The sequence below is a fragment of the Meriones unguiculatus genome, chromosome 3, assembly GCF_030254825.1.
Source record: "Meriones unguiculatus strain TT.TT164.6M chromosome 3, Bangor_MerUng_6.1, whole genome shotgun sequence".
In the NCBI taxonomy this organism is placed as follows: Eukaryota; Metazoa; Chordata; class Mammalia; order Rodentia; family Muridae; genus Meriones; species Meriones unguiculatus.
The window spans coordinates 174,525,092-174,544,288 of record NC_083351.1 but is presented as its reverse complement, the minus strand read 5'-3'; the positions used below and the strand labels follow the sequence as shown (position 1 = coordinate 174,544,288).

The 19,197-nt window shown below is 42.2% G+C and overlaps 1 protein-coding gene and 1 long non-coding RNA gene across 7 annotated transcripts in view; one reads left to right on the top strand and one right to left on the bottom strand.

Moving 5' to 3' along the window:
* The window catches only part of Arhgap24 (Rho GTPase activating protein 24), a 633,576-nt gene that overhangs the window by 117,804 nt on the left and 496,575 nt on the right, over nucleotides 1-19,197 (bottom strand). Inside the window, exon 1 of one of the 6 annotated variants that reach the window (XM_060381040.1) lies at nucleotides 16,720-16,977. The exons of 4 other annotated variants lie outside the window; for them this stretch is intronic. The gene's annotated coding sequence lies outside the window, so the exon portion shown is untranslated. Of the gene's footprint in view, nucleotides 1-16,719; nucleotides 16,978-19,197 lie in introns of those variants that run through there. One more of the 6 variants, XM_060381039.1, reaches the window with a different exon arrangement.
* Nucleotides 5,825-12,939, top strand: LOC132653211 (uncharacterized). The gene is made up of 4 exons (XR_009590985.1): nucleotides 5,825-5,917; nucleotides 9,250-9,382; nucleotides 11,584-11,660; nucleotides 12,729-12,939. It is a non-coding gene; the product is annotated as an uncharacterized LOC132653211 (long non-coding RNA).

The window sequence follows — 19,197 nt, the reverse complement described above, 5'->3', positions numbered from 1 at the left end:
TTCTGTGGGAGACACTGTTATGTTCAGTGCTCTATGCCTGTGTTTCCTGACTAAGTTCTTCCTCCTAAAGTCCTAAACCTACTTTATAAAATTTCCAGGTTAGCCGAGCGTGGTGGCACACACCTCTAATCCCAGCACTCGGGGAGGCAGAGGCAGGCGGGTCTCTGCCTGGCCTACAAAGCGATTCTAGGACAGCCAAGGCTACACAGAGAAACCAAAACTAAAACAAAACAATCCCAGGTTATTTCATGATGAACAATTAGCAATGGTGTGCTGGTGGGGTTTTGTCACTTTGACAGCAACCTAGACACAGAAAGAGGGAATCTTGTTGGAGAAAATGCCTTCAGAAGATGGGCCTGTGGTCATCTGAGAGTGTTGTCCTGCCTAATGACTGATTGGGAGCGTGGCACTACCATCCCTGAGGGGTTCTGAGTGGCATGGGAAAGCAGGCTGAGCACGATGTGGGGAGCACACTGTGCGGAACACGCTGGGAAGCCAGTTCCATCCCAGCCTCTGCTTAGGTTCCTGCCCGTCCATTCCTCAGTGATAGAGCCTGCCTTGAGCGGTGTAAGCTGAAAAGAAACCCCCTTCTCTCCAAGACTTCCGGTGATGCTGTTTATCATAGCAATAGAAACTCCAACCAGACAACCACTAACTCCTAACAATGCCAATGCCAATAAAGACATTGGAAAGTATATTGCAGACAGACTGAACCCTATTCTTGTTCGTAGCAGAGGAGATCAAACCCTAGAGCTCATACATGCCAGATGAGTGGTCAGCCACTTATCGGCTGCTTCTCTGGCCTCAGTTAATCTTTTCATAAGGAAATTAAAAGTCAAGGTTCATTATAACACTCCCTAAACAATGAAAAGTTTAAAACCATGAGATCAAGTTATGTTTCATGGGCCTTGTGTTTAATTATTCTATACTAAATTTTAAATTCTCACTGATAAAATTTTACACATTAATTGTAAATTTGCACATTTTAATGTTTAGCTTACTTGCCTGTAAATAAATACTTGTCCATAATAGTTCATGAAATTTATTTTGGCAAAATTATATTTCCCGGAGGCAAATTATAATTTATCTGAAGCTGGTTTTATTCATTCAGTCCTTTATACGGTACAGTCCAGTAGACACTTCCTAGGCATGAAGCCTGTACATGCAAAGACTAAAACTTCCAAATCTCTTCTGATCTACACTGAATGTGTCAGCAGGCTTAAAGGGTAAAATTACAGCTGTCTTATCATGAGTTTCCTTAGCTTCTATAACTTGTGTTTTACCTGTAGATATTATACAGATATAATTTGTAGATATAATTCATATTTTATCTGTAGATATCTTTTCATTACTGTATATCACAGTTAGTGAAAGAACTTAGAACATAATTCTTACAACTTATGCCATTTTTAGCTCTGATAACCCAGGTACATTATTAGACATAGTGACAGCAAAGACGTGGTAAGTGATGGATTGTTTTAATGATAGTGTTAGTCTAAATGGAAGAGAGTATTGTACCATGAAGCTAATCTAAAAGCTAATGGCAACCATAAAAATTCCCAGGATACCATTCATGGTTTACAAACAATACACAAGAAGAGGTAATAGTACACCAGTAAATGAATTCGCTTTTATAAGTCCAATTCTTTAAAATGCACTTTTATTTATTTTTTTCCTTTATGTGTGTAAGTGTTTTGTTTCCAGGTGTGTGGACCATGTCTCCTGGTGCTCTCAGAGGCCCGAAGAGTCGCCGGGAACTGGAACTTGAGAACTTGCGTGCCAGGTGCTTGTAAGCTACCAGGTGGGTGTTGGGAACCAAACCTGGGTCCCCCCCAAGGGCAGCAACTGTTCTTAAGCCTGAGCCATCTCTCTGGCCCCCTCAGCCCAACTCTTAAACTAACTCAGAGAGAATACAAATCTGCTTCTAATTCTCAGCACTTTAATTTTTCATATATTAAAAATTTCTGACATAGATATTTAGTATTTTTCCTTACCAGAATTTTCTTCTCCTTTGCTAACTTAATAGTAAGGCACATTTGTAAATTGTAAGGAAATCAAACAACAACAACAAAAGAACCCAAGCGGAAACCAGAGGCCTAAATCTTTTGGGTAAATTATTGATAGGAAAAGCACTAGGTGCTCAGAAACCTTCCAAACACCATACTGGGAATATGGTTATGCACTTACACAGAACTCGTAATTTTAGCTGCTAATTGCAGCTTGTCAGTGGTGAAAATGTATGGTTTTATGGTATTAGCAGTCAGTGGTTTGGCATTATGTTGGCCGTGGAGTGAGACACATCCATATTTCTGTGAGGTCTTCGCCGTCGTTTGACCTGAGGAGCCCTTGGATCCATCAAGGTTGTGACAACACCCGCCACAAGGATAGAGGGATCCAACGAGACAAGGAGTTACACTGTCAGCATGAGGCTCTCTCCCCTCTTCCCTAACGCCAGCTGGCTGGCACTGCACATTAGCAGAAAAAGGAAGCTGTGTTCCTCTTTTTCCAGACAGCTGGTGACCCAGACATCGCAAACGCTGTGTAAACAATGGTGACTAATTTTTGCCACAGCTGATGGGTAAGCAATTGTGGCTGCCGGTTCTCCAGTCAGACTGAATCTCTGACCGTGGAATAATGGGATTGTTTCCTTCATTGCCCCTTGTTGGATGAGAGCTGGTCGGGGTCATGCGGCTGTTTTGTGCATTTCATAGGCCTGGTGAATTTCTCTTACCTTCTTGTAACTACAACTTAAAGGTGCTTTGCATTGCCTGCTCCCTAGCTCCGGGTCAAGCAGCTCATAATCTCTAATAATAAAGCTCTAATCTGCAGAGAGGTTGCATAGGAGGTGCAGGCTGAGCCATGCGCCCAGGATTCCCTGGGTGGGGAGAGCAGCAGAATCCTGATTGGACGCCGGATGTCCCGCCTTCACTGTGCCTGCACTAGAGTACAGCAGGCAGGAAAACGCTGCATTCTTACAGCCCATAAATTAAACTCGGCACTAATTTGCACTCGACTGACAATATATTCAGTAATGCGTCAGGCATGAGGTAGAATTTATTCCTATATACTTATTTACTGCCCTTATTAAAAAATTTTCCTTTTGAGAGGCATGTATGCATCTGCCATGTCACTTATCTACAGCATATGGGATACAAACTCAACAGGAAAAGTGTTTATATATATATATATATATATATATATATATATATATATATATATATATGATGCGGTCAAGAGTTTAAGGAACACACGGTAAAGCTACAAAGTATTGTAGCTACAAAGCTACAAAGCAAATATTCATTATTGATATTTCACTTTTCAGAACTACTTCCCTTATCTGTTTATAGCTCCCAGCAAGCCTGCTGCTGAAGGTGAGGCCTGTGAACACTGGTGAAGCTGTTTTCCAATGTGCCCTGTTCAGTGTGCACTCTGGTGAGGCCAGAAGGATGCCTCCTCACTAGTTCTACAAGACGGAGTTCAGTTTTATCCACTTTATGCACATCAGACCTCTTTCTCGAATTTTACAGGAAGAGAAAATTCTATCAAACTTGAATAAAGCCCAAACTACTGTTATAGTAAAATATAACGATAGCATTTGCCCTGGTTAGTCTTGACGGTTGACTTGGCACAAGCTACAGCCACCTGGGAAGAGGGATCCTTAACCGAGCCTGCATCTGAGCAGGTTGGTGCATTGGCATGTCTGTGGGGCTGTGTCTTACCTGAGGAGGGTTTGTGAGCCCCTAACTCACTTTGGGCAGCACCATTTCTAAGAAGGTGGACCTGGGTGTGTAGATGAAGCTATCTGAGCAGGAGGCAGGGAGCAAGCCAGGAAGCCAAGTTCCTCAATGGTTTCTGCCCCGGTTCCTGCTTGAGCGGGTTTCCTGGCTTTTCTCAGTGATGGACTGAAACCTACAAGCTGAAATAAACACTCGACATTCCAGGTTGTTTTGACATACTTATCACAACACCAGAAAAAAAAAAAAAAAAAACAAACCAGGACAGTGAGTGTCTAGTTTATACACTATATATACACTGGGCCTTCATTAGCCAAAAGCAGTTCAATTCTAATCACTATCATATGAGGAAGATTCTATTATTCCTGCTTTATAGGCAATAAAACTCAGGAGCCCGAGGGATTTGTCTCAGGTCCCAGTAACCAGTGTCTGACTCTGGGTTCCAGGCTCTATCTTATGTGGCTTCCAGTCAGTAAGGAAAAATTCCTCCTAATACAAATGACGTCTCCCTCAATCCCTCTCCTTGAATCAGAAATGAACACAGCTATTCTCACCTAAGAAGGAAAGCCACAAACCATATGCTCTTATGTTTACATAAGTAAAGAGAGATTCCAGTGAAGGGAGAAGCAGCATAGACGTGAGGACATGTGCTACCTTTGGGGGTCTGGTCCAAATTTAGGCCAGGGAGCTCTCCTATGGCCCAAGGATGTCCAGCAAAGGATCCATCCAGCCCCATGAACCTGTATCACAAGCAAGTCTCAGGTCACCTTGTTCCAGGAGTAGGGCTGATGAGTTGCAAGAGATTGGCATTCCCGTTAGTGAATTACCAGCCATCACACGAAACACTATCTTTTTCCTGTCATTGAGAACAGCTTGTCTGCCAAAACTATTTAAAGATGACAACTGGAAATGACCTACTGTACCTCCCTTCCCTGTTATTACTTCTACAATCACAATTTCTTTAGGATTATTTTTATCATGAGATACTGTGTGTTCTTCATATAGCTCAGGACTCAAGTCACCTAACAGACTTATGGTTCTACCGAATGGAAGTCCTCTACCAAACCATTATTCTGAATCTCACTTAAAAATAACACTAGACATGTCTAACAAGGGACAGCCGTTGTGCTGTCTCCAGCAGGTGTTAGGGTGGCCCTTTCAATGGCTCCGTTTTTATGGTCTTTATAACAGTTTAGAAAGCCCGAACCAAGAGACTAAGATGAAATGAGACACAGTAATCAGCAGGTTTATGTTTGATACGATGATTTATGCTTTCTGGTTGGGTCATTGATTTCGCTCTCCGTCTGTGTTCTGCACCCATGAGATTTCTAACATGAACGAACTGCTGATCAAGTGACATGATAAATGATTATGATTCTAAGCCAACTTCAAAGCTATTCTCAACAAGTTGTGTGACAATGCTGAAAATATTAGTTGAATTTTGACTTATAGAAGCTGTATTTCTTCAGTGTTAGTTCAGTACAGGAAGGGTCTCTGTGAGCGGTCATGACAATCTTCTACTTTGAAAATCTCATGTCTTTTTAAATATAGAACCCAAGGCATCAAACCCAGCCCCACTAAATATCCCAAACCACATATTTAGAGCAGAAATGAGTGATATATGAATCACAAATAACAAGGAATGAGCCAGAGACATGGAGAATGCTACAGGACAGCTACCGCAGAGCTGTCCACAGGGCCACATGGCCATCAGAGCTGAGAGGACAGTAGACATACTGTCCATCCCAAGCCTTATCTCCTCTCCATAGCTTTCATGCATACATCCTCCATGCCTGGAGACAAGAATTGCAATGCAGGTCAGAAAAAAAATGAGTCCGTAGGTCTCTTGAGGAATTGTGAGGTTGGAGCCAGTTTACTTAAATGCATTTTAAAATTAGAGTTTACCTAGAGCAGCGGGTCGAATGAACATGTCTTCTGTAGGAGCAGGGATGGGAACATATGGCTCTGAGAAGGTGGTGCTGTTTGGGAACCTCATGATACCTTCCAGGAGGTGGGGCCTCGTTGGAGGAAGCAGGGCTTTGAGGTTTGGCAGCCCACCCCGTTCCTAGTTCTCTCTCTGTGTGTTCCTATGTGCTGCTGAAGATGCCCTCTCTTAGCTTCCTGTGTTGCTGACACGCCAGGCACATGCTGTCATGCCGCAACGGACTCATCCATCTTCAACTGTAAGTCGGAATAAAAACTCATCTTGAGCTGCTTTTGGTTGTGGTGTTTTATCACAGCAGTAAAAAGGAACACATAAGCGTCTGTTTAATCCATAGTGTGCTTGCTTGTCTGTTTTGATTGCTCCAGCCACACAAATGACGCTCAATTTATTCAGATGTGTGCCTGGTACCTTCTAAGTCATCTTAAAAACACTGCAGTAATATTTTTAAGCATAAAATATTACACAGCTATGTATATATGTATGTGTATGTGTATGACTAATGTTTCATCTTCAGTAATAAATAGGTGACATGTGAACATAAATACCGTTAAGCTATTTCAATTTTGAGTAAATAGTATTGATAAAGGTTAAAATAGTTGAACAATAGACAGTTTCCTTTTTCTAGTACCTAACTGAGATCGACACATACGCTTCCCTCTTTGAGCAAGGTTCTTTGAGACAAGGACGGTGTTAAGAATTATACAATTAAAATTACTATTTTAATGTTTAATTCAATCTGCATAATTACTTTTATTGATTATTTTATGGCTCCTTAGCGTTTTCAAAAGTAATGGGATTGCTGCTACTTTTAGTTCTTCTTCATGTTCTTCCTTCCCTCGGCAACCAAGTAGGGATCAAAAATTCACTGGCTGTGCTCTAAGCTAATTAATTGTTCATGAGAACACCAGGGACATGGTCAGGTTGTTACAAGTGACTTATGATGTTGGTGAGAACTTCAAACAGACCAGAACCCAATTACAGCAGCAAATGAGAACACTAGCCTGGCTCAAAGAGAGGATGAGCCAAAAGCAAGAGGAAGAGAAAGACATGAGCAGTCCACGGCAAGGAAAAGAGGGGGCATGGAAGGTCTGAAGGCTACTCCTTCATATCCCAAAGAAACTGAGCCCTGTAGCACATCACCCAAGGAAGGACAGCTCAAAGAAAGAATCAGGGTGCAACTCCTCTGTAAAAATAACTGCAACAACAGCTTTTAGAATGCACATTTTAACGTGCTTATTTTGGTGTTTTAAAGCCAGACTCAGAAAAATAACATGTCTTGAGAACCAGCATCCATGGTGGTTAAGCCACAAGGCTACAGGATCAGATTTGAGCTCTGACTCAGCCAAGAGTTGACTGAATGTATTTAGCCTCTGTCTCAACTTCCTCAACTGCCCATTTTTTTTTATCTGTTATTTATAGCACTCCTGTGAGAATTAAAAGCATTTGGGTGTGGAAGCTCTTAGGAAAGTGGCTGGCACATACGCACATCATTCCTGCTGTGCAATATAACACTTAAGGGCCTCTAAAGAAGGATTGTGAGAAATTTTTTCAGTGTCCATATTTCAAAAATTTATTTATCTCAAACTGTGCATAAGGGAGTAAAACCTTAAGTTGAAAATGTAGCCATTGTAAGGATGGTATTAGTTCAATTATATACATGGATTCTGGGCAGCCTGATTCCAATAACAGAGCTGAATCTTTTAAAATACAACTATGGAAAATAAAACGGGGGGACCTTAAAATATCACAATTTACAAAAATATTACAAACCATAAGAAAATGTTTCAAACAGAGTAATTCCATATCTTTTATCTGAACAAAATAGAAAGGTAGGTTGAACAAAAGCTATTATAAATCACTAACGATATCAACCTGCATGGACTTTTTTTGTTTGTTTGTTTGTTTGCCTTTAACAATAAGTTAAAAATTTAGTACAATCTAGAATGTTTGCTCTTTTAAACAAGACCACGAAAATGGTCTTGCCAGCACTTACTCTTATGTTCTCCTTTTGCACAATTTTAAAACTAAAAATGTTCTAATCTGAATAAATTTCTTCCTTCCTCGTTTGTAACAGTGATTGTGAGAAACTTTAAGGTGTTCCCCTACTGAATTCACAGAAAGTGCAACAGATCTGACTCTCAACGATTACCTAACAAGAGAAGAGTGTCCAATGTTCTCTTCCAGCGCTTCATTCTTGCACAGGGAATTTATTTGCAATATTACCCACTGCAGAGCGGTTTTATTGGGATCATTGTTGCATGGTTCAGATGTTCTGAGTCTTAGGAGAGCAGACCTTTATTTTAGTTTACTTCTGTGGCCTAATTATGTGTCACACCAAGGCCCCACCCCATAGAACCTCACTTTTGACCGCCTCTTGGGATGCTGCTTTTCTTCTGCACTTGCCCAGGATGACTTGGGGCAAAGTTTAGTTCCATCTCTTATTTTAAATTCTTCCCCGCTTGATGGCATGTACCCTTGCCTGCATGAGCTCCACCTGACCTGCCGTTTTAGGCAAGGAGGACCCCTCACAGGGCAGAAAGGCTGAACTGAACCAAGAGTTCACCATGTCTTTTTAATACTTTCAAACATGCAAACGCCGTAAGACTGGTGTCCTCAGCAGAAAGAGAAATTTAGACACAGAGACAGATGCACACTGAGAGTATCTGTGGGACACACGGTGAAATCAGCCGTTCTCAACTAAGGAACTCATGACTCCTCATCCAGAAGCTGTCGGAGAAACCTCCACCACATCATTTCCTTTCCTCTACTCTGTGACACAGACATTTTGATACACCGTCAAACTTCGTCGTGGTATGAAGAACACTGCGACAATGACTCACACACAGATAACACACAGATGTTGATCCCATGTAGGTGACAATGCTGTTCTTTCCTACCTCCTCAAGACGGCCACATTCAACCTCTATAACTCACTAAAAATTGCGCTTGCGTACAGCCTTCCATTTTGTTTTATCTCCTTGCACCCTTTATAGCCCTGAAAATTATTTAACAATCACATCAATTGCTTTTCTTTTTTTGAGTCATTCCATAAGAAACAAAGCTCTTTTCCTGCTGACCACCTTACCAGCGTTAGTAAGTGTGCAATGAACACAGGTAGTGTGTGTGGGGAATCTACAGTGTTTATTTGATAAGAGATGGGCAAGAGGCGTGGGGATGCAGCTCAGCTGGCAGAGTGCTTGGCAGGGCTCACAAAGCCCTGGTCTCAATTTCTACATAAGTGGCCAGCAGTATATAAACAGTAAAGTGAATGTGGCCTGTAATCCTACCACTCAACCTGTGGAGACAGGGGCATCAGAAGTTCAAGGCTGGGCTACATAATGAACTTGAGGCCAGCCTGGAATACATGGGACCTTGTCTCAATGAGGAAGAGTAAAAGAAGAAGGAAGAGGAGGAAAAGGAGGAGGGCATTCAGTTTTTCTCACTACCTCAGTAATGACTTCCTGCAACTCAGACTCACAGTAAATATATCCCTCAAAAGACCTGCTGAGTAACTTCTGAAGTATTATGGAATGTTATTTGATCTTTCACTTGTTTTCTGTTTTCACATAGGGTCTCTTGTACCTCAGACTAGCTTCAAACTTCCTACATAGCTCAAGCTAGTCTTGAACTCATGAGTGGCCTGTTTCTCCTCAAGTGCTGGGTTATGAATACGCACCACCTGAATGCTTCGAGTTTTAACTGAGTAAGAATCTGACTGTGAAATTAATCAAAGGCAAGGTACACAGACCTGACTTCTGACACTTGGCTAGTACACTTTCGGATGTAGTTAGATGCCTTTGCATTGTCTCTGTACTTCCCCACCGCAGGCTGCTACTGTTCTGATGGAGTGTTTGTAACTTGTGGGAGGGTCTGGGCTTTCACAGAGAGAAGATATTGCCATCAGTGAGCAAGGATCACTAAAACAATGATCTCACAAAGCAGGGAACAACCAATATTTGCCCATAACAAATGGTCTTGTAATTTGGGGCCTGTGTTCACCCCTTGATTTCTGCCAGAAACTTCAGACTTCAGTTTCTGTCCCTTTGATTTAGCAGGTGCATTGCATTCTGTGTGTTCAAAGCACACTGAGTCTCTCTTTCTTTTTCTCCCCATTTCTGTAATCAGGGAGTCTACATTTCAGTATTTGTTGTGGCCTTGTGCTGTGAGAGGGGGTGGGCCAGGGCAGACTTTGAACATAAGCCAAATTGGACCTAATGAGTTCAGATAAGACAACATGGTTGTATTATTTAAAAAAATGTTCTTTTATGCACTCTTTTTATTCATCCCTCTGTCTCCATCCCATTCTTCTCTTGTATAATCATCAAACATAAGTACGTCTTCTACTGAGTCCGCTGTTGTCTTAGTGCTGTCGGGGGCAACATCAATAATAAGACATCTGTTTTCTGATAATCACACACCCTCTTTATTTTCCACTCGTCTTCCTTATTCTCTTTAATAATCACTGCCCTCCCTTATCTTTCCTCCCAGCTAGGAAAAATTCTCAGGTCCACCAAATCCTGGTAATCCATTTGCTAAAATACTACTGTCCACAAATTTTCATTTTCTCTGCTGTGAAAAGCCTATGTATACACTGCAGCATTTATATGAGACTCGGGCTGGTTTTACAAGTGCAAAACACAGGCCCAGAAAGACTAAGTCTCATCTTCTAACAGCTCACCCAAGGTTCCCAAAAAGGGTCTAGCCTCCCCCACTTTCTGTGTTCATTGGTCATAGTAAATAGTTCTGATGGCCACAGCCACCCTCTGCTGACATCCAGTGAGCTCTGAGTGTCCCCGTGGATGTTTGAGCATGTGTACATCTGACCCCCATGTGTAGCACTTTGGCTAATTTTATCAGTGATTATTTCTGAAAGTAATTGCACCCCCCAAGTTTCGATGAAAGATAAACTTTCAGATGCTGGAAAACATGTATGGGTTTCTTGGCTAACACAAACCCTTAGGCAGGTATTCCAAGTAGGACTTGCTGGCCGCAGCTTTTGAAGTGCTGTGGACTTGGCTTAATCTGTTGCTAGAACACTGCACATTGCTCCAACCAGGCTGCCAGGCTGGGGGGCTAAGCGTGAAGGATGTAAGTGTTCCTGTTACCAGGTCAGGGTACGGCCTGAGGTGTTGTGGGAGGTCACGGCAGGGGGCAGGGAACTAGAGGGAATTTCAGGGTAAGGAAATTAGCTGGAAGAACAGGATGCGAAAAATAAAGTACAGGCTCAGATGAAAAACCAAAAACAAACAAACAAACAAGCAAAGCCATTCCTAGTTGAAGTGTCCCCCTCCTTGACTGCTTGGAATCCGTGATTTCTGGGGATTCCGTGTAGTCCAGCCCAACGCCTCTGGAAGGCCCACAGGCAGCTTCCAACTCCCCACTCCATTGCCTCCACAATGAGAACCCCTGATCAAAATCCTGCCAAGCCCACTGGAAGGCCTCAGGCAAGTATCAGACTTAGGAATCAGGAACAGTCTGAGCGAGAAAACAGTCTCTGCACTTTCACTGCACACTCACGTGGCTCTACTGTAAAACATATTGTAACCACTTCTTCCTTGTTTGCTCCTGGGCAGCCTGAAAAGCACAGGGAGATGCTGGGGCGTTGGTATAAAAAAGCCTGCCACGTTGGAGCCCTCACTCTGCTACAGTAGAATGCCTCTCCCTGACTCCCCTTATGACAGCTTAGGGCAGATTAGAGACATTGGTATAGCATTCGTTGTATGTAAGCAGTCAATCACGCTAAGGCCTGCTTCTAAATACTCTAAGCTTCATAGTTCATGTCTTTGACTCCTTTCGATTTATTTTTGTGTAGTGGACCCTTCTCTCTCTCTCTCATCTTTTCTAAGTGGCCCCCCAGTACCAGTGTTTGATACTTATTGGCTCTTTCTCCTACCCCACCCCCAGCTTTGAAATTCTACATGTTTATATACGAAATTCCATGGGGAGATGCCACTCTGTCACTGGAATGGGAAAAGAAAACAGTGAGTGAAGAAATTCCATCTTCATCCAAACAAGAAATGTATTTTCTCCTTTTAAAAATATTTAATAAATTAAAAGGTGGTCTACAAGGAGAAATGTGATTTTGAGTGTTCCCATTTGACCAGAGCAGGAGTGGAAATGTCAGTCTATCCTAATTTTAAACTAATCATGGTGTTCCACTGTTTAATACTCGTGTAGACCATGTCTGAGTTGAGAAGTAAGGGCATGCAATGACAGTTTGCCAAGTTAACTAAAGCCCGAATTTCTAACTAATTTATACTCGTGTCTTGGTATGTTTTATGCTTGCTAGTTTAGGCGCAGCTGGTTGTCGGTGCTTGTATGTGATGAGGAATAATGCTTTTATTTTTTTCGTTTGGTTTTGGTTTTTTGAGACAAGGCTTCTCTGTGTAGCCTTGACTGTCTTGGACTAGTTTTATAGACCAGGCTAGCCTCAAACTCACAGAAATCTACCTGCCTCTGCTTCTCAGAGTGCTGGGACTAAAGGTGTGTGCCACCACTCTTGGCAGAGAATGGTATTTTTGTTTAATTGGAATAATCATTGTTTTAATATTTTCTTGAATTTTTTTGTTATGAAAACTAAACTAAAAACAACATAAAAGGTTGTAGGAAATATTTAGATAATTGTACTACAATATTTGGTTGGTTTATTCATTATTCATTTACTTTCATTTATTAAATGACTAACATGCCAAATAATGGTTTAAACCAAAATTGAATGGTGAGTCTACAAAGAGATCATTCTCTAAAGCAATTCTGGCCTAATTGGGGAGGGTGATTAGAACCTAATTTGGAAACAATTATTGTTGAGATATAGTCCAATAATTAGTAGCTGTACGGCACAACAAATATAGTAAGTTCATTAATAAAGAGGATTTCATTGCTCTTCAGCCCTTTTATTGGTTTACAGTATTAGCACAGGGGGAACAGTGAAAACTTTTAGAGATTCATAAGAGAAACCATAGAACATGCTTCTTTATAGCTACAAAATAACATCTCTGGACATGTTAGCATGCTCTGATGCCTCATGCCATATTTTGCTCTTTCTGTAGGAGACTGACAATTGCAAGAGATGGAGCCTCCATATTGTTTAATACTTCATTATCAAAACATGCAACACACAATGATCTTTAAAATATTTCGTCAAAGAGGAAAATGAAAGTGTACTTTCATTGACTTAAAAAATACTGAGGTAAAATTCTTGGAAATTCTCATAAAGTTCAATATGTCATCAGATGCTTGGCAATGGTTTCTCCATGAAGAATGCCCATGCTCAGTAGGAAATATTTTGAGGTTGTAATTACGTGTCTCAGAGATCTTGTAAGTGTGTGTGTGTGTGTGTGTGTGTGTTGTAGTGGATTTTAGGGATGGAACACTGGGCCTTTCGTTTGCTAAGCTGGTCCTGCTGCACAGAGCTATGGCTCAGCTTCTGGGTGATTCCTGGAATGGTTTATTGTTGAGAATGTTTGGGGGGCAGGTTAAACAAAGTTTACATTTAATGGATAATTGATACGTTCTTAAAAATTGTGTGTAGACAAGATGTGAGTCTTCTAAACCCGTGCTAGTAGAAATAATTCCAATATTTAAACAGGAATTGTGCTGGTCATGACACATAGATACACACCGCCAACCTCCACACTCTTACTGCAAAGTGCTCTACAGTGTTGCTTCTTGAACACCAACACCACAGGCAGAAGTTTCAGTCACGAACTCCTGTATGTGTGGAATTGCCTCCAGGTGACTTAAGCATAAAATACCCATGGAAGAAAAATGAACTTCATGTCTAGACCTGAGTCCCGTTCCCATATTCAAATGTGGAGAAGTTCAGAAAAATAAAAAACAACAATCATAGTCACAGGCATTTTGAAAAGGAAGAATCAGTTCCTCAGGTGGCTCCAGTGATGACCAAGGATGAGTAGTTAACATCTAGGTTGATCCTCAGGCAATTACTTTTTTTTTTTCTTGGAAGACACTGAGCATAAGATAAATAAGGCCAGAAACTGGGGATGCAGGCCAGCTGCTAAAATGCTATCTAGCATGCAAGAATATCTGGATTTTAGCCCCCAAAACTATACAAACAGGGTACAGTGTATCATCTCTGCAATCCTAGCACTCCAGAGGCAAAGGCAGGGAGATGCCAAGTTCAAGGCTGCCCTCTGTTACCTAGCAAGTTTGAGATTATCCTGGGTATTAGAAGGCTCTGTTTCAAAAAGAAAACTAAACATAAAGGCCTCTTAAGTAGACATGCAAGAAGTGTCTGCAGTCAGTGTCTCCAAAGAACAACCTTGAGCCGCATCTGCTCTCACTTCAGCTTCTGATCACTTAGAACCCCAAAATCTCCTGAGGAGCCCGTGGACATCAGGACTGGCCTCAGAAGGACAGGGAAGAGTCTTAGCATAATCTCTGTTTCCATGCATCCTTTCCCCGTATAACTTAGACCTACCTAAGGAGCCAGGAGTAAGCCTCAGGAGTCCTGCCCAGTTCACTATGCCATGGGAATCCACTCTTCTCTGAAGGAAGCTCATGGATAGAATAGAACTCAGTGCCTAAATACCAGATAGCAGTTCCTAAGTGTACTGTGTACACCTCCATGTACAGCATCCTCAACTCAACAGAACACTGCACCAGTCAGTGGAGACAAGTCTTGTGGGTTTACAGGCCCACACATGAATGATAGACATGCCAGGCACAACAGACAGCCATTGCCTACAGAGTGACCAGCTGGCTCCCTCTTCCCCTCTGTCATCCTATTTCCTGTTCCGGCAGTGAGCAGGTCGCCTGACCTCTGAGAAGATAGGGTTCTTCTGTTCTCAACAGGGCAAAACATTATTCACTTCCCCCCAAAGGGTAGCTTGCCCATGATATAAGTCAAAAGAAGTGACCTTCAGTAAACTAAGGATGCGGCAGTAAGTTCAGAGCCTGGACTAAAAATCATAAATTTGAAAGAAAAACAGTGGAAGCAAGAACACAGCATGCCAAAATATTTAAACATTTTCAAAAATTCTAGATACTTATCTAGTCCAAATAGCAAAACATCATTTCTTTCATTAAAAGGGGAGCTTAACTGCATTCGAGTAAAAGTATTTGAACAGATTGGTGTATGCTTTGAGATTAGGGCCCTTGGTATGTAAACTTTGTGGATGGACCTTTTTCTGTGAAGCCAGTTTGTCATCTAAAAGACAAGCACAGACACCACCCAAGGTCCTTCCCCTCAGCTTAGACTGGTTGTGTCTCCTCCAGGTTGACTACCTAACCTTTTGTGTCAAAGTTGAGCATGGGTACAAACAGGCCACACTTGAACATGCGTACCTGATGTCCTCAGAGAGCTGTGGGTGCTCGCGTGTTTACGACACAGGGGTAAGAAGGTCTTTTCAGTCATGGGAATGAAGTCACGTTAAGCACTTAAAACAAATTAGCCAAACTGTATAGATTATGGCTGTGGACACCCAGCAGAGTCAAGGATTCAACATAAGAACAGTATTATCTGTTCCCCTACCCACAGCTGCTCTTCCGCCTCAGGGGGAAATCATGCAGACGGTAGGGCCAGGTTATGTCTGTGAATCAGTTCACAGTGTCCTGGGTTCTGAAAGCAAGAAGCCAGGAGCAGAGTGTCCAAGGCATTAAGCAATCTTTCTGTCTTTGAAAACAGGTGGCATTATGGCTTGGGGCTTCCAAACATTTCTGCTAAACAGACAAAAGTGGTGTCAATAATTTGGATATTGTGTATTATTTGTTGATTGTTTTAAATAAGTTCAATACACATTGAATTTAATTAAACAAATGTACTTTGTTTCCAAAGTCTACCTACATGTAAACTAATTTTAAGCAAACATTTTGAAGGTATGGTGTCAATTGTTTTACTCTTTGCTCCAGAATTTACTTGATTACTACAGACAATTACATCCTATAGATTGACAACATCTTTTATTTAAAAAAAATTGCCCATGGCTTTGTTTCTTCTGACTCTGATTTCTGTTAGGTATGGCTCTGCTCTTTCATTAGAAATTCAACATCTAGGGCTGGAAGGCACATGACTGTTCCTTTATCACTAGTCTCCAGTTTAATACAGTGTCCTTTCCTAAGTAGCTTTCCTATGTTTCTTTTTTCTAATCCTACTAATACAAAACCTAAATCCGAGATTCAGGATTCTGAGCTGTGACTCATGAACGGAAATGTCCTATATATGTATTTGGTCACTACAGAACCGTCTACCTTCTTTATCTGTTTTATAGGTTTGGGTTAGTCACTAACATGCTCCATTAGCTACGGATTAACGGCCGTCTGTTTACCCAAGAACATGGTTTAGCTCCTGTTGTTAGAACTCAGAGGGGATTTGTGCTATGTCCTCACATACTTTCACAAGCTCCTACAGTGTCTGTGTTACCTAGCAGGCACAAAATTTGAAGCTGTACAATTTATAAGTGTTCATAGAAACAGCGTATATGCTGTTAGTTAATTAGAAGCATATCAGCAGACAAGTATTACTGAGATTTCTTTTGTTTCTAAGAAACTTTCAAATCACACACCCCCACACACGTGCTCACACACACGCGCACACACACACACACACACACACACAGAGAGAGAGAGAGATTGAGAGAAAGAGAGAGATGACCCGGTCATTTCATTCTGATAAGCAAATACACAGACACCCCAGACTACTTCTGTCCTTAGCTCAGCCCGAGAGACTTGACTTCAGAAAGTTTCAGTGCTTACTACGTGGGTAGACAAAGAAAACACCACCTCACGAACTTAAAGGAGTATTTCAGAATTAGATCAGAAGCAGTTGTCACATGCCTTCCAGTGAGCACCGGACCTGTACAAGGACTGCTATGACACTTGGCAGCGGTGATTAAGGAAAGGACCCGAGCCAGCACTGAATGATCACAGTGCAGTGAGGACCGGTCGCTCCACGTCCAATCTGTTGCCGTGATTCGGACACACACCGTGGAGAGCTGAATGGCCTCTCCCGGAGAACGGGGGCGTGGACACAGCCACACGCAGCCAACCACCCGAATTATGAAGCGCAATCAGCAGCAGTACCTGGCAATTCGTCTCCGAGTTAAGGAACGGCCCCGCTCTCACCTTGCACAAGCACACCCTTCAGTGGTCAGTGGCAGATGCAGGCTGGGAGGCACAGCAGCTGCTCTGGCCTGAGCGGCTTAGAGCACATTCGAGCCGGCTCAGGTCCCACTGTTTGCTCATTGCAGTTTCTCCCATGACTCCATCGCCCAGGAATGGAAACCACGGCTCTCGCTCAGCGCCAGTGGACTCCCTGGCTATGGAGCCCAGGTGAAAAAAATGCTGAGTTCTGCAAGGTTACTACAAGGTGAAGGCAAGCAGAAGAGGCGGGGACATGGGCAGGAGGAGGGGCTGTGAAGCCAAGAACCTAAACTCCAGCCACCTTGCTTTTGGAGAGCGTCAAGGTCCCATAAATCAGATCCGGGACAATAGGAGGTCAGAGAAGACTGAAGCTGAGATTCTGAAATGGCATTCAGCCAATCAGCTAACCCGGGGGCATGCTTCAAGCAATGATGTCTCCCACACCGACATCTTCACCTCCCCTCTCTCTTTCACACACACACACACACACACACACACACACACACACACACCTCGTCCAGACATCGGTGTAGCTACACTGATTAACTATACATCCCCTTTTTTCAAGCTATAAAAGTTTTGGTGCTATTTTCCAGGTAACAAAGTTTAAGAGGGATCCTATACAATGAAAACATTTGCCAGAATCAAATAATACTTTTAAGAGAAAAAAAAATTTTTTTGGTCCATACTAACTCATATTGTCTTTTTTTTTGGGGGGGGGGCACAATGGAATTATGCAACTATCTCCCATGCTAAAGAAAGAGTGATGGTGCAGGTTTTTATAAAGCTGACAGAACCAATTTAAAATTTCTCGTAAAAATTCCTACCATTCCACTTCAAGATCGGTCTTGACTCACACACATTTTAATACTGCCAGGCTCCAAGAGGGCATTTCTTCTGTAACAGGTACATGTAAGCTACAGATTGATACAAATATCATAGATGATTCTCAATGGATGGTTCAAAATTTTTAGTTCTTATATTTTTATGTTCTCTAATGTGAGGTAGAAACAATTTTAGGTTCTTAAATGCTTTATGAAACATTCTTTCTTCTTAGTTACATGGTTTTCCCCACAGGCAAATAATTAGTTACTGAGCTAGTCAAAGATGGCATGGATGAGAGGCCAGCCCCACTCTTTAGCATCTTCCCTGGTATCCATATTCTGCTGTTCATCTGTTGTGGATTTATCCTTCTAGGCATCAGTCTCTTGAATTAAACTGGGGTTTGTGGCCATCATCTGCCTTGACTACGTCCTGGGCTGGTGGGGGTGAAATGGAACAAAGTGTGGGTCAAAATGCTTTATCAATTTTGAAATCCTGGGGAAGGGACCCTTTACAGCCCCTTTTCTCCTTCCAATCGCCCCGCTGAGTGTGGTGGCCTGGGAATTGATGTCGTTTTCGAGGACTCCTTCGGCTCTGTGGAGAGTGATTGCTTCAAGAGGGCTATAAATAGAGGTAAGGATTTTATTGAACGGCTGTCCTCTTTGTGTCAGGACCTGATGGCACTCACTGTATGGCCAGAGTGAGTTAATTGTGAGGGAGAGTGAACCAGCTGGAGCTCCGCTTGAATGCCCATGTGCAGAGCAGGCGTCCCAGTTAACCTGGTGTCCTGGTGGACCCTGTTGGCAGGGGCTGCGGAAGACGATTAATGAAGGGGAAAGGTTGGCGATGGAATGCCAAGTTTGCCAGTTCACCACTGGGTTAATCCAAGATCACACGCCTGTGGGCATCAATGCTAATATTCATACAATTACTTATGCATTATTTACAAGTCAGGGTGTGGGAGACACAGAGGGGGAAGCAGATGAAGAGCAAGGAATGGGCTAACGATGTGGCCCACCTGTGTCCTCTGAAGTACACAAGACTGGGAAGTCTAAAGGAAGGAACGTCACTTCTGTTAATTCTCATAATAACCCTATGTGGTAGCTGCTGTTTTCCCTTTCAGCCATGAGAATAACTAACCTGAACACTGATAACTAGTGGTTAATGGTGTTGAAATTACAGCCAAGTCTTTCAGGACCCAAAGTTCCCACAGCCTGAGCAAATCATTTAACTTATACCTTTCCCAGACAAAAAATGAAGTTTGTTTTTTACACAGTGAGAAGGCAGAAATGTGACTTAGCAAGAATTTTCCTTCACTGTATTCACAAGGCAAATCAACATAAAGAATGCAAAGATTTTTAAGGAAAATACACTTCAGTATTTTTTTAAATTGCCTACTGAGTGCTGGAAAACAAACTTGGGCTCTCTGCCAGAACCCTCTCTTACCCCACGAGCCATCTCTTTACCCCTCACCCCATGAATAAGTGTCAATATTACATATCAATATTCTTTTTGTTGTTTTAGTGGGATCCAGTCTGTCTTCAAATTAAAGACAAGTTTGGGCATTTTCTTTATAATACATTGCTACTCTCCCTT